The sequence below is a fragment of the Ascaphus truei genome, chromosome 2, assembly GCF_040206685.1.
Source record: "Ascaphus truei isolate aAscTru1 chromosome 2, aAscTru1.hap1, whole genome shotgun sequence".
Taxonomy (NCBI): domain Eukaryota; kingdom Metazoa; phylum Chordata; class Amphibia; order Anura; family Ascaphidae; genus Ascaphus; species Ascaphus truei.
The window spans coordinates 307,915,183-307,929,023 of NC_134484.1; the positions used below are offsets into that span (position 1 = coordinate 307,915,183).

At 41.4% G+C, this 13,841-nt stretch overlaps 1 long non-coding RNA gene across 1 annotated transcript; it reads right to left on the bottom strand.

Annotated features, from left to right (window-relative positions):
- Positions 1-1,910: 1,910 nt before the first annotated feature.
- LOC142488674 (uncharacterized) lies at positions 1,911-13,581 on the bottom strand. The gene is made up of 3 exons (XR_012799572.1): positions 13,530-13,581; positions 6,144-6,326; positions 1,911-2,468 (listed from the first exon to the last, which is right to left on the bottom strand). It is a non-coding gene; the product is annotated as an uncharacterized LOC142488674 (long non-coding RNA).
- Positions 13,582-13,841: the final 260 nt, after the last annotated feature.

Genomic DNA, 13,841 nt, shown 5'->3' on the forward strand with positions numbered 1-13,841 from the left:
CTAAAAAATTGTAATAAAAATGTTTGACGATATCCGAAGAAATTTAAAGGACGCCATTCAATTTGGGCGGAGACATGCTTCTGGCACTGGAGGTAGACCACCGGCATCACCTCTAATATTAACCCCTTTGGAGGAGATGTTGCGAGAGAAATTGTTACCAGTTGTAATATCTGGTTTGCCTGGTGACAGAGATAAAGGCGTTTATGGCGAAACTTTTCCAGCAGGTCAATAATTTCTCTATATTTCATGTTGTGTTGAAAAATGTTGTATAGAATGTGACAGTCTACAAAATGTCTTGTAATGTTGTGTAAATTTTAACATATCGGATATTGTCAAACTGTACAAGAACCATTTCTGTGATGTTGTATCTTATCAATTAATGTCAAAAAATCATTACTTATATTACTTATCCAATCTTATGTGCTTACATACACATTTTGTCCCCTTTAGGTGCATTATTTGGTGACGTGGAACATGTATCATATTCAGATGTTAATAATTAAAATAAGGCTTCATACAATCATAACCTTTTCATTCCTCTTAAATTCTTCCAGTTTAGCTTCTATCATTAACAAAAGTATTCTTGTCAAATTTATGTTTTTGTTTATTCCTATAGTTACACCTGTGCGTCACAACACACAAGAAGAGGTAGCCACATCTGATTCTTCTTTGGCATTATCACTACTTGAAGGTGAGGCTATAATGTTATGATTATACAATGTGTTTATTTTAACGTAACAACAAACAAATGGATGAACATAGATCACATGCACATGTTGGTGATATGGCCATACTTATTAATAGCAACTTGACAAATGATGTTGCACTCATAAATGTCACAAACAGATAACATGGTTTGTGAAGTAATGGCACAAAAATTAGGCTGTGAAAATTATAAACTTTGCTACTATGTAAGGTCACTAAGAATGTTAACATCTCAAATACAAATATTCTTTAATATTTGAGGACATGCATATATTTACTACACTAATGTTCGTATTTTATGTTCAACATTACATACACACAAAATTGTTGTGTTTGGCAAAAATGGAGTACACTTGGTATAGTAACATTTATTTAAATATAGTGTATCTTTCATGTGCTTCAAAATATGGCCTATCACCACCATTCATTAGGTTATAATATTACATGTTAACCATGTTTGCCTAAAGTGTGTATGTAAACATTATTTATGCCATGAAACGACAGTGGGCACAATAGTGTAGGGCGCTGCACTGAAAATGCAGGTAGTTTGTGCTTAACTATGCTTGCACTGGTCTTCTTTCTGCACGCAGACACAAGCAACCCATCTTGTCGTATCTTATGTTTGTTATTATCAACTGTGAAGAAGCATGGGTGTATTGAACTTCAACTACACTATTAGGTGTGTGTCTGTGTGTGTCTGTGTCTGTGTGGGATGTTAATCATGTTTTGTCAAAATGGTGGTTAAACAGTCTCCAAAACTTTGTGCTTCTGTACTCTCAATGTTGTCACTTGCACTGTTGATCCTTTTAAAATGTACACACACATGAAAATAAACACACACATTTTGATAATCCATGGCACCCCAGTTGGTTGTGAAATGATGCAGGACAGCCTGTGTTTGTGCTTTCTGACTTGGTGATGTCACTGCTAGCACATCCAGCAGCATAATGTAGCAAAGGAAAGATGTCAGTACAATGTAGACATTTGTTTTTTTATGCAATCCCTTTTCTAAATATGTTGATTATTTATGTTGCAGGGGGTGTCAGAATAACTATTTATGATAATGGTTATGTGCATAATAATTTTCATCAAGACACATGTCACCATTCACTCAATCACGTTTAACTGTTGCTGAATGATGCCACAGAAAAAGCTATTTGACCAAGGTTTTTGTTTAGAATAATTTTTATTATATAACATCTCATAGTTTTTACAAACATGCTGACATTAAAACATGTTAACAATGTCAAATGTTAATTGCAGTTTTTATCTTTAATACATAGAAATTGAATCTCCTGAACATCACAGTCCAGTATTAACCGAAGCACGTCGAATCCAACATGCCAGTAATCAAAAAGATAGTTTGGCAGCAATTGATGCGTCCGAATCAAGGATGATATTAATCCAAAATACCCACCATCAGGAACTAATGGGAGTACACCAATCTATGGCATCAGAAATGCGGCAAATGAAACAGATCATCCTAAAAATCCTAGAAGAATTGCATATCATGAATAACACATTAAAAACACTTGTGAACACTCTACTACTGAATAATCTTCAACCAGACTCTACAGGAAATGAAGGGCAGTTTAGCGGCAACAATGAAGGCTCTTTCTATGCTGGCATTTTGTCACCAGAAACTGAGGTGTTAAATGTATCGAGTGATGAGATATCCGAAGTAAAAAGCTTTAATCTTGAATCACCAACGAGGGTTGAACCAATGCAGACATCTAGTACAGATGATAATCTTCAAGAGGCACCTAAAAGGTAAAAAAAAAAAGGAAATTGTCAAATACTGAAACAGAACAAACTTCCCTTGGCTGTAAGACATTGTCCAATAATGGTCAACACTATACCCAGGCACAAGGTACACATGTCTATAACCAGGCTACAAATCTTACACTGTCTACCCAGGCACAAAGTGCACCTGTCTTTACCCAGGCCCAAAGTGCACCTGTCTTTACTCAAGCTCAAAGTGCACCTGTCTTTACCCAGGCCCAAAGTGCACCTGTCTTTACCCAGGCCCAAAGTGCACCTGTCTATAACCATCCTCCAATTGTTCCAGTGTCTACCCAGGCCCAAAGTGGAATTTTCTTTAACCATCCTCCAATTGTTCCAGTGTCTACCCAGGCACAAGGTACACCTGTCTTGAAGCAGCCACAAAGTCTTCAAGCCTATACCCAGGCAAAAGGTACACATGTCTATAACCAGGCTAAAAATCTTACACTGTCTACCCAGGCCCAAAGTGCACTTGTCTTTACCCAGGCCCAAAGTGCACCTGTCTTTACCCAGGCCCAAAGTGCACCTGTCTTTACCCAGGCCCAAAGTGCACCTGTCTTTACACAGGCCCAAAGTGCACCTGTCTGTACCCAGGCCCAAAGTGCACCTGTCTTTACCCAGGCCCAGTGTGCACCTGTCTGTACCCAGGCCCAAAGTGCACCTGTCTTTACCCAGGCCCAAAATGCACCTGTCTGTACCCAGGCCCAAAGTGCACCTGTCTTTACCCAGGCCCAAAGTGCACCTGTCTATAACCATCCTCCAATTGTTCCAGTGTCTACCCAGGCCTAAAGTGGATTTTTCTTTAACCATCCTCCAATTGTTCCAGTGTCTACCCAGGCACAAGGTACACATGTCTATAACCATCCTCAAATGCTTCCAGTGTCTACCCAGGCCCAAAGTGCACCTTTCTTTACCCAGGCCCAAAGTGCACCTGTCTATAACCATCCTCCAATTGTTCCAGTGTCTACCCAGGCACAAGGTACAAATGTCTATAACCATCCTCAAATTCTTCCAGTGTCTACCCAGGCCCAAAGTGCACCTGTCTTTACCCAGGCCCAACGTGCACCTGTGTATAACTATCCTCCAATTGTTCCAGTGTTTACCCAGACACAAGGTACAGATGTCTATAACCAGCCTCAAATTCTTCCAGTGTCTACCCAGGCCCAAAGTGGACTTGTCTATAACCATCCTCCAATTGTTCCAGTGTCTACCCAGGCACAAGGTACACATGTCTATAACCATCCTCAAATTCTCACAGTGTCTACCCAGGCCCAAAGTGGACTTTTCTTTAACCATCCTCTAATTGTTCCAGTGTCTACCCAGGCACAAGGTACACATGTCTATAACCAGCCTCTAATTCTTCCAGGGTCTACTCAGGCCCAAAGTGGACTTGTCTATAACCAGCCTTCAATTTTTACAGTGTCTACCCATGGCCAGAGTGGTGCAGCAATTGTTCAGACACAAAGTGCAGCAGTCAATACCCCGAAGAAAAAACAACAACTAAAAGAGGTGTTAAGCCACAAACAAATGAAAGTGAGCCATCAAACAGGCCAGTTACTCGTTCACAAAATAAAAATACAAAATAAAAATACTTTTTAAAATCTATATAGTTTTGTGTTGTTATTCAACAAAATACTTTCATGTTGTCTTGATGTTTGTTTTAAGTGTGTTGTGAATATGTATGTAGCTCAATTGCCTATTTTTTCCATTCATACATGTAGAAGCATTATGACACGTATTTAATGACATATTCTACTTGTGTAAAGGGTATAATATATAAATGTACATACAAATGTTAGCCAACACTCATTTGCACATAGACTACTGTAGTGCCCAACATTTCAAATTCATGCTGGCTACATGATTATTATATAATTATGTTACATACATAATTACTCATTAAAAATGCTAGTACACAATGTTCACAAGTACATACAGTTCACGTTAGATGAAATGATTACCATCATTTTTTTTGCCTTTGAACATTAATATATACATTCTTTAATAGTAGGCCTAATATGCAACATCCACACTTTATGTATTAATGTCATTATCATACTTACTACATTTGAATTTATGTTTCAGAGTGTAGCTTTTAGAAATGTGTTGATTGAATGACATGTATTATAAATGTGTGTGTGTACATATAGATATATATATACACCCACGTATGTATGTATGTATGTGTATGTATGTATGTATGTATGTCTATATATATATGTGTATATATGTGTATATATATGTATATATGTATATATGTATATATACCCACACACACGTGTGTGTGTGTGTGTGTGTGTGTGTGTGTATGTAGATATGTACACACACGTATGTACATATATATATATATACATATATACACAATCACACACGTGTGTGAAAAAATATACATTTGTGTGTTTTGACCTACTATATGTGTGACACAAAATGTCGTATGTATCTGTCCTGGCATATGTGTGTTATAATGGTTAGAAGGACACAGTGATCTTAGTTCCCACTCATTTTTTTGAAAAAGCTAAAGTAAACACACTTTTGGTGAACATTAATTGGGTAAACATAGCATTACTAACCTTTAAAAATTAAATAAAGATGTCTAACGGAACTATTTGATCATGCTTGTATTTATAAACACCTGTTTGTGGGAGTTTTGAAGCTGGAAAAAGTGGCTTTTGTTTTGTAACCTTGAAAATCACGTCACATTGATAAAAAGTATCCAATTGTGTATTTGCAAGAGAAGCTTAGAAATTGTCATTATTAAGGCCTCGTTCAGGGTGCTGGCTTCGGAGGGAGGGCGTGCTGCCGTGCGTGCTGCCGTGGGACACAAAGTATTCAAATTGAATACTGGTTGTCAGGGTAGCAGCTGCCCTGTCTCCGAAGCCAGGAGTTGAAGCTGGCTACAGTTTCAAGAAACGAAAAAATCGTTTTTTGAAGCTGCAGCAGCGTCACTGGGACCTCGGCAGCCAATGAAATCATTCTTGAGAATGATTTCGTGACTGCAGCTTGGATCCCTAAGCTGCCGTGTGTAGCACCGCCCCCTCCCCGCCCCCTCCTCAACTCCTGAAACAGTCTGCTGGGGATGAACACACATCACCCAGCAAACTGCCGCCCTCTCTCCCTCCCGCCCTCCCTCCGAGTCTTGTCTCTGGCACCCTGAACGAGGCCTAACTGGAATTTACAAGGGAAAAGACATGGCTTCAATTGTGAGACGACCATTAACATTTTTGATTTTTGAAGTAATAGAATTACAGCAAGATTAGAAATCTACTTTACGACAAATTTATGCTTTTATACAAGACAAATATAATGACTCTAAACAAAAAAATTATCCGAAGCAATGGAAATTATCAGTCCGTTACAACTTAACAAGGAATCAATGTTTTGAACGAGTCTACCCCCGCCCTGGTGAAATCTACTGTTGCTGGAAAGTTGTGGATTCTATGAAGATTACTTTAGAACATGGAACATATCTTCTGCTAAACAGCTTCTTCTTACGTAATCCCCATTACAACCAACGCCCACAGAGTGCTGTCTCCTACCCAAACCAACAACAGTGCGTACCACAATCTCACATGTAATGTGGAGGTAACTACAATGGTATGTTGCCTAATGTACATGGTCCAAACATGTGTGTATGGGAAAACAGAGAACCTGCGTACCTGCCTCAGTCCGTGTCCTGGCAAACAAACGGGAAACTACCATATGACGGTGTCACAGAGATGTATGTGGCTCAGCATCCCAGGATTGATTCAACGATTGGCAATCCGTATCATCATAGCAGCGGCGGCGGCGGTGGACACAGTGGCGGCAGCAGCTGCATATTCCCACAATCTTGTTTCTAACTACAAATTAAAAGGTAAACATTGTTATCCTTACACTATGACAAAACTATTACTACTTGACAATAACACTGCATCATGTGCAGCATCACAAAAACAGACGCTAAAGCCAAACATTTAGTCTAAACTCACACATATTGTAACATGGGTACATATACATTATGACTGTTGTGACAAAAATACATTAAGTGACAATGACACACATGTAACGTTCAGTTACATAACAGTTATCCCATTCTTGCAAACATTACACATGTATATCCACACACGATCATGTTGAATGACGTGTTTACAATTACACATTGGCTAATGTGATAGTCGCGTCCATCTGTGACGTGGCTACGTGATCATGTGACAATGCGGACTCATAACTATGACGACCTACATGTATGAGAAAAAATGATGTGCGGACGCAATCTCAGTTGCGTGTGCACACGTATAATGTAAGCATACTCCTAAACGCTCACAACACCATTATTGTTAAACGTTTGTACTTAGACATTGTTATTTGCTAACACACATCAGTGTCAGACGCGCGGAGGTCTGCGCGTTCACAGCGCTAACCGTGATCTTAGGTCACAGGAGAGAGGGCGAGCTTGTGACGGGAGGGGGTGTGTTCGGATGTTAGCGGGGGCGTGTCCATGACCTCATGCGCCTGTTTCGCCTTCATTGGTGGAACCACCGCCGGGGGCGTGGCCACAGCTATGTCGCAAGTTCAACACATAATAAGGCAGCGGTGCCAGTAATGTCTGTGACACGCGCTGCTCGCGGGGGGGTGCGCGTGTACAGCGCTAACCGCGAACTGCAGTCTGTGAGGGAGATAGTGATCTTGCGACGGGAGGGGGCGTGATCGTGCATGTCCGGGGGCATGGCCATGACATGACGCGGCTGGTTCGCCATCATTGTATGAAACGACGGTGGGGGCGGGGCCACGCCTCCGTTGCAGGCTTTGATAAAATGTTGATAGAGTAGTACAAAACCCTGCATCACGGCACGGCTGCACCTTCAGGCTGCGGTCCCAGTCACCGCCACAGCGCACGGCTCGGCGTGCGCTGTGCTATCAAGCCCCCTCCCCAGTCCGGCCAGTCCCAATCCCTACCTTGTCACGCACCTTTCCCCAGCGATGTGCGACAGGTTTTCAGGGAGGCAGGAGAATTTGAACTTGACATCTGCGACGGGGGTGTGGCCACGCCCCCGCCGGCGGTTCAGCCAATAAGGGTGAACCAGCCACGGGATGTCATGGCCACACCCCCACAAACCCACAGCCACGCCCCCTCCCGTCGCAAATCTTCCTTCTCCCCCCAGACCGCAGATCGCGGTGTAGCGCTTTGCACGCGCCGCCCCCTGCCGGAAGCGCGTGCCACAGTGAAGAATGAGGACTCAGCCTCAGTGTGACAGGCCATACTGTGCCCAGCACCATTGAGGGGCGGTGCTTACATGCACAGCGCTGGCCGCGCCGTGCATGCAAACATTACTGGGACCGCTGCTTTAATTTTACCAGTGTGTATAACCTTGCAGTACAGCGGGGCTGTTAAATGTGCGGCGACGCATGTAGTCGGACATGGGTGACTGGGGGGCAGGTGTTACCGCGCACAATGCACACCGATGCGCGCGATATGCAAGTCACTGTGACCGCAGCATAACACAACTTCCAATGGAAGCATATGTGTACCTTATGCGTTAACATCTACACTGATTAACAGCATAATAAAAAATATTCAGAATAACATAAACATAGCGATGCAAATTGTCAAAAGTATGTCTTTTGTATTTCAGAAATATCACTCTCCAACTGCAATCCAGGGGGAGCATAAAGGGAAATAGAACAAAAAAACAAAAAAACAATCTAAGTGCAGACAGTTTTTTGAAGGGGTGTATACATTTGTGTTGTCTCGGCTCTTATGTGTTGCCTACTTACAAGATGTAAGTCAAAAACGAGCGGTTTTGACACACAATGGTCTCTGCTAGGAAGATTTCTTAACCAGGTGTGGGGATCTCCAACTCTCAGCTCAGCAACAGTGTATATGTAAAAGAAATAGTACCATAGTGCAGACCCGTAACAATAAAAAACTCGACTTTATAGGGTAAAAATAAACACTTACAATAAAAACAATTGGTTAAGGCATGTATCACATTGATAGTGATTGAGGAGAGAAAATGGTTAGCTCCAGGCTCACCCGCCTCCTCCGGTGTGACTGTGTATGGACCACCGCTCTTTGTGACCTTTCACCTCCGCTGGTGTTCGCTGTCTCGCTGGTCTCGTCCCATCAGAAATGCCCTCTTAAGTGGGCTAATCGGCTACCTTAGCTGGGTGCATGCAGGTGCTGCAGAGGACTCAGACTCCAGCTCTCTCACCGATCGATGGTCCCGCCTTGCTTCCTCCGATACGTCACTTCCGCTTGGTCTATTGCGTCACTTCCGGTCGCGGCTGTAAGGGTGTCAGCTCCCAGATCTCTCCTCTCTTCTCACAGGGTGGCTAGCACTCTACGCGTTTCGCCAGGTGTGTGGCTTCCTCAGGACACTCCTGAGGAAGCCACACACCTGGCGAAACGCGTAGAGTGCTAGCCACCCTGTGAGAAGAGAGGAGAGATCTGGGAGCTGACACCCTTACAGCCGCGACCGGAAGTGACGCAATAGACCAAGCAGAAGTGACGTATCGGAGGAAGCAAGGCGGGACCATCGATCGGTGAGAGAGCTGGAGTCTGAGTCCTCTGCAGCACCTGCATGCACCCAGCTAAGGTAGCCGATTAGCCCACTTAAGAGGGCATTTCTGATGGGACGAGACCAGCGAGACAGCGAACACCAGCGGAGGTGAAAGGTCACAAAGAGCGGTGGTCCATACACAGTCACACCGGAGGAGGCGGGTGAGCCTGGAGCTAACCATTTTCTCTCCTCAATCACTATCAATGTGATACATGCCTTAACCAATTGTTTTTATTGTAAGTGTTTATTTTTACCCTATAAAGTCGAGTTTTTTATTGTTACTGGTCTGCACTATGGTACTATTTCTTTTACATATACACTGTTGCTGAGCTGAGAGTTGGAGATCCCTACACCTGGTTAAGAAATCTTCCTAGCAGAGACCATTGTGTGTCAAAACCGCTCGTTTTTGACTTACTGCACCGACACACTTTATTCGAGCAAATACCCGGTATGTACCTGGCAGATACCTGGAATGCGCCGCTCCTCACCTCTGACAAGCCCCGTTGCATTTGCCTTCCCAGCCTGGGTTCATGCCTGGCTGATGGGCGGCTGATCTGTTAAATGATAATGATTAGGATTTAATAGGCTGCAATGCTTCGCGTGTCTACCAGATGGCATAAATTCATGAATTGTAATGCAGTATATATATATATGTACTGTGCAGTATTGCAGCCAACGGGAATAAAATGCTTCAATCCCTGCCGGAAAATAACTCAATGCACTCGGGCAGAAAACAGTCACAAACCTCAATACACCCGGGTATACCTGAATTCGTGGGACTAGCCGAGCTCGAATAAAGTGTTTCGCCAGTGTACATCTTGTAAGTAGGCAACACATAAGAGCCGAGACAACACAAATGTATACACCCCTTCAAAAAACTGTCTGCACTTAGATTGTTTTTTTGTTTTTTTGTTCTATTTCCCTTTATGCTCCCCCTGGATTGCAGTTGGAGAGTGAAGAATTGTGGGACTAGTGAAACCAGTCCCCACCAGCTGGGTTTTGAGCAGGGGGTTTGAACTTATTTATTGTTTCACACGTTATTGAATCACGTCACAAAGTTGTATAAGTATTTGATTTTATTATTAACCCACTGTATAAACACCAGTGCACACTAATAGAGTTAGCGCCGTTTTCCTTCACCCTCACTTTGCAGAAATATCACTCTGACATGGACTCACAATCAATGAATGTACCTGGCTACACAAAGAGAGTTTGCTGATTTTAGACGTGTCTCACAGTTTAAATGAATGTTACTATGGTTGCAAACACTAATGCTGATTTAATCAGTGACGCTTATTTCTGCTTCTAGTGAATGTAACTTCATCAGTTAACTATTAGTGATGTTACATGTCGTTATTCATAACATTAATCACAATCATACTCATACTAACTATATCATTATATGTAACTGTTTAACAATATTTTGAATTATGTTTACTACATTCATTTGAAATGATTGCATTATGTATATGATTCCCATAAGTTGGACATATAGCATTAACTATAATAAAAGTGACTTGATAAGATTTTTAACATCATGTTTCTTCACAGTTAATGAAATGCATGACTAATGAAACTTTTAACATGTATATCTCTCCCGATATCTATACCCTATGAAGTATTAAAGAAAAATCCCACTAAAACATTCAGTTTAGAATTACAAAACCATCTAGACAAGGGGAGAGATATCGGTATTTTGACGGAACAGGAATATAAATTCCTGTACAATAGAACACCTCAAATACCGATATTCTACATATTACCTAAAATACACAAATGTCTGAAGAACCCCCCGGGTAGGCCGATAATCTCAGGCATTAATTCCCTCACTTCAAATTTGTCGGCTTATATTGACAATTTTCTACAAGGATATGTAAAAACACTAAAATCCTATCTAAAGGATACTACCGACATTTTAAAATCTTTAGATACTTTCATTTGGAAAGAAGATTACATTCTGGCTACCATAGATGTGTCTTCACTATACACTTCTATTGCACATAATTTGGGTTGCGAAGCTATAAAATATTTTTTCGATAAAGATCAAGATTTACATGAATTACAGGCAAAATTTCTTTTGGACAGTATAACTTTTATATTGGAAAAGAATTTCTTTTTATTTGATAACGTCTTTTATATTCAGAAATGTGGCACCGCCATGGGAACAAAATTCGCCCCCAGCTATGCAAATCTCAGTCCTGTTGGCGAACATTTCTCTGCCTCTGGCCATCAGATGAACGATCTGAGGGTTGCCATACTCAAAGGTAATCTTAAAACCCCGAAAGAGAGACGGTTGCATGAATACAAATTTATGCAACTGTTCGGGACACTTAGCAGTGGCCTAAACAGAGATCGAAATTTTATGAGTCATTACTGACAGTAGTGAACGCTCGTCCCATAAGCGCTAAAGGCCATGTCTGTACATACTGTGCTATATGTTTGCACACACAGCTGTCTCTCACACATACTAATACTCCTTGTTTTTCCATCCCTATACACCAATAGGGACCACTAAGTATCCACACACACTTTTAGTTGTGCTACTAACTCTCACATTTCCACACCCACCCACACCATTTATATCCAGTCCCACTCCACACACACCTTGTGTAAAGCACTGTATACACTGTGGTCTCTCCATTCATTTTTATTCACACTGATACACATACACACTCTTTCTTAACTTGCTTTCACAGTAACCTTTTGACACCTCTAGCCATAAAACACATCCACACCAGGGGAAGGAACAGCACAGATAACATTCCAAGAGACACTGTTTTTAAGTTTACCTTTTGCTTCATTCATTGTAACATCGCCGGAAGAAGAGATCAGTGTATCTCGAAAGCTCGCACAAATAAAAGCATTTAGTTAGCCACAGAACGGTATCATCTATTTATTTTTTTGATTATATATATATATATATATATATATATATATATATATATATATATATATATATATATATATATATATATATATACAGTGCCTAATATTAGGTCACAATATTTCAATTGGAGGATTATTCTTTTCTCTTCTCACATTCTCTCTCATTGATTTTTTGTGTCACTATTGTTTTGGTTGCTCATTATATATGTGTGGCTTCAATTCACCCTGTTTGTTTTATTTAATGTGATTCACGGTACACAAGGGTTTAAGACATTTTTATTGCAATTTCAAGGTTTGTAGGTAGAGAGGGAATGTCAATTACATCCATTAGAGTCTATTAATTAATAACTGATTTATGTTCTTTTGATAGAAGAAATTAACATTGCATAATTAGAATGTAAAACTATAGCTTATTGATAACAATAGCTGAAACCCTCTGAGACTTTAGGGGGAAGAAAGATTGGAATTATTAAGGACCCAATACTGAAAGATGTAATTTTGCACTAATTTCGCACCTATGAGATACAAAGGCAGACTAAATTCAACTACACTGTATTTAGCACTCTTTACAGGTTGGTAAACTATAGGTGTGAGTTCGTGCTCAGGATAGGTTTTAATTTATTTTATTATGTCTTGTTGAATTGCACAAAGTTTACATTTTATTTTAGATTGATAGGAGGATCTCTCTTTACTCATGCAGTAAAGTCCGATAGAAATTATCGGCAGGGTTTTGAACGCGCTATTTTTTTGTACCTGCAGGCTCACTAATATTGTTTGGGTGAACATGGGAAGCCTAAGAGAGTTGAAGCCTCTTCTACTATACCATGGGCATGTTTAGCTCTGCAACACTTATGTCTGTATGTGGAGTGTCTCCATGGAATCTGGGGGAAGAGTACATAGAAACAGTATATTGTGGTGGCTATTGGCTGCCATTCCCATTTTTGGAAGGGCTTCTTACTGTGACCCCTCTATCATGTGCCCAATGTCTAGTCTTACCAATATCTGATGGTGGCAATGTGGTGAGGGTTTGGTGCAGGCCCATCCTAGTTTGTTTTGACCTTGGCTCCTACTCCAATTTCTATATTGCTATGCAATGACACTGCTGCACCACACTAAAGTGACAACTACTGTACCTTTGTAGCTGCAGACTGCACATTTGTTTCTTCATTTGAGTGAGCTCAGCCTTGAACAAATGAGTCCTGAGTTTCCAGTACCAAAATCAAACAATATAACCCCTGTGTCTCTGATGAGGTGTATCTGTCAGGTGGATTTTTATCACCACTGCCACTGGCTTCCCAAAGAAGAATACTGTAGCCACAATAAAAAATGCGGCCACTTACTAAACATTGCACTCCCCCCCACCTCTACACACAACACAGCACCTCTACACACACACACACCACACATACACACAACACTGCACCTCTGTACACAACACAGCACCTCTACACACACACAAACTGCTGCTACACACACATGCTACACCCATAAACACTGCTGCTGACACTGACACACACACACTGGAGCTCTATACACACACAGCACCTCTACACAGATATAGCACAGCACACTCACACACAAACTGCAGCCACAAAGAAACTGCAGACAGCCACTTACTTATTTGCAGACACCATCCCCCCCCAATTCAACTGAATCTGCTCAGAAAATCTCAGTCAGCTCGGGAGGGGGAGGAGTCAACCCGTGGCTGATACGTTCTGACCAATCCCCTACCCTGTCTCAGAGCTGTTACTTTAATCAGACGAATCCCCTGTCCTATCTCAGCTGTTCTGAAAGCTGACTGGCTGGAAATAAACACATTGAAAACTACACATTCTGCTGCTTAAATTCCCGGCATTACTGATTGGATAATGCCCGGAATTTTAACCTATCAGCGAGCAGGGATTTCAATAATGCCCTGAATTTTACTGC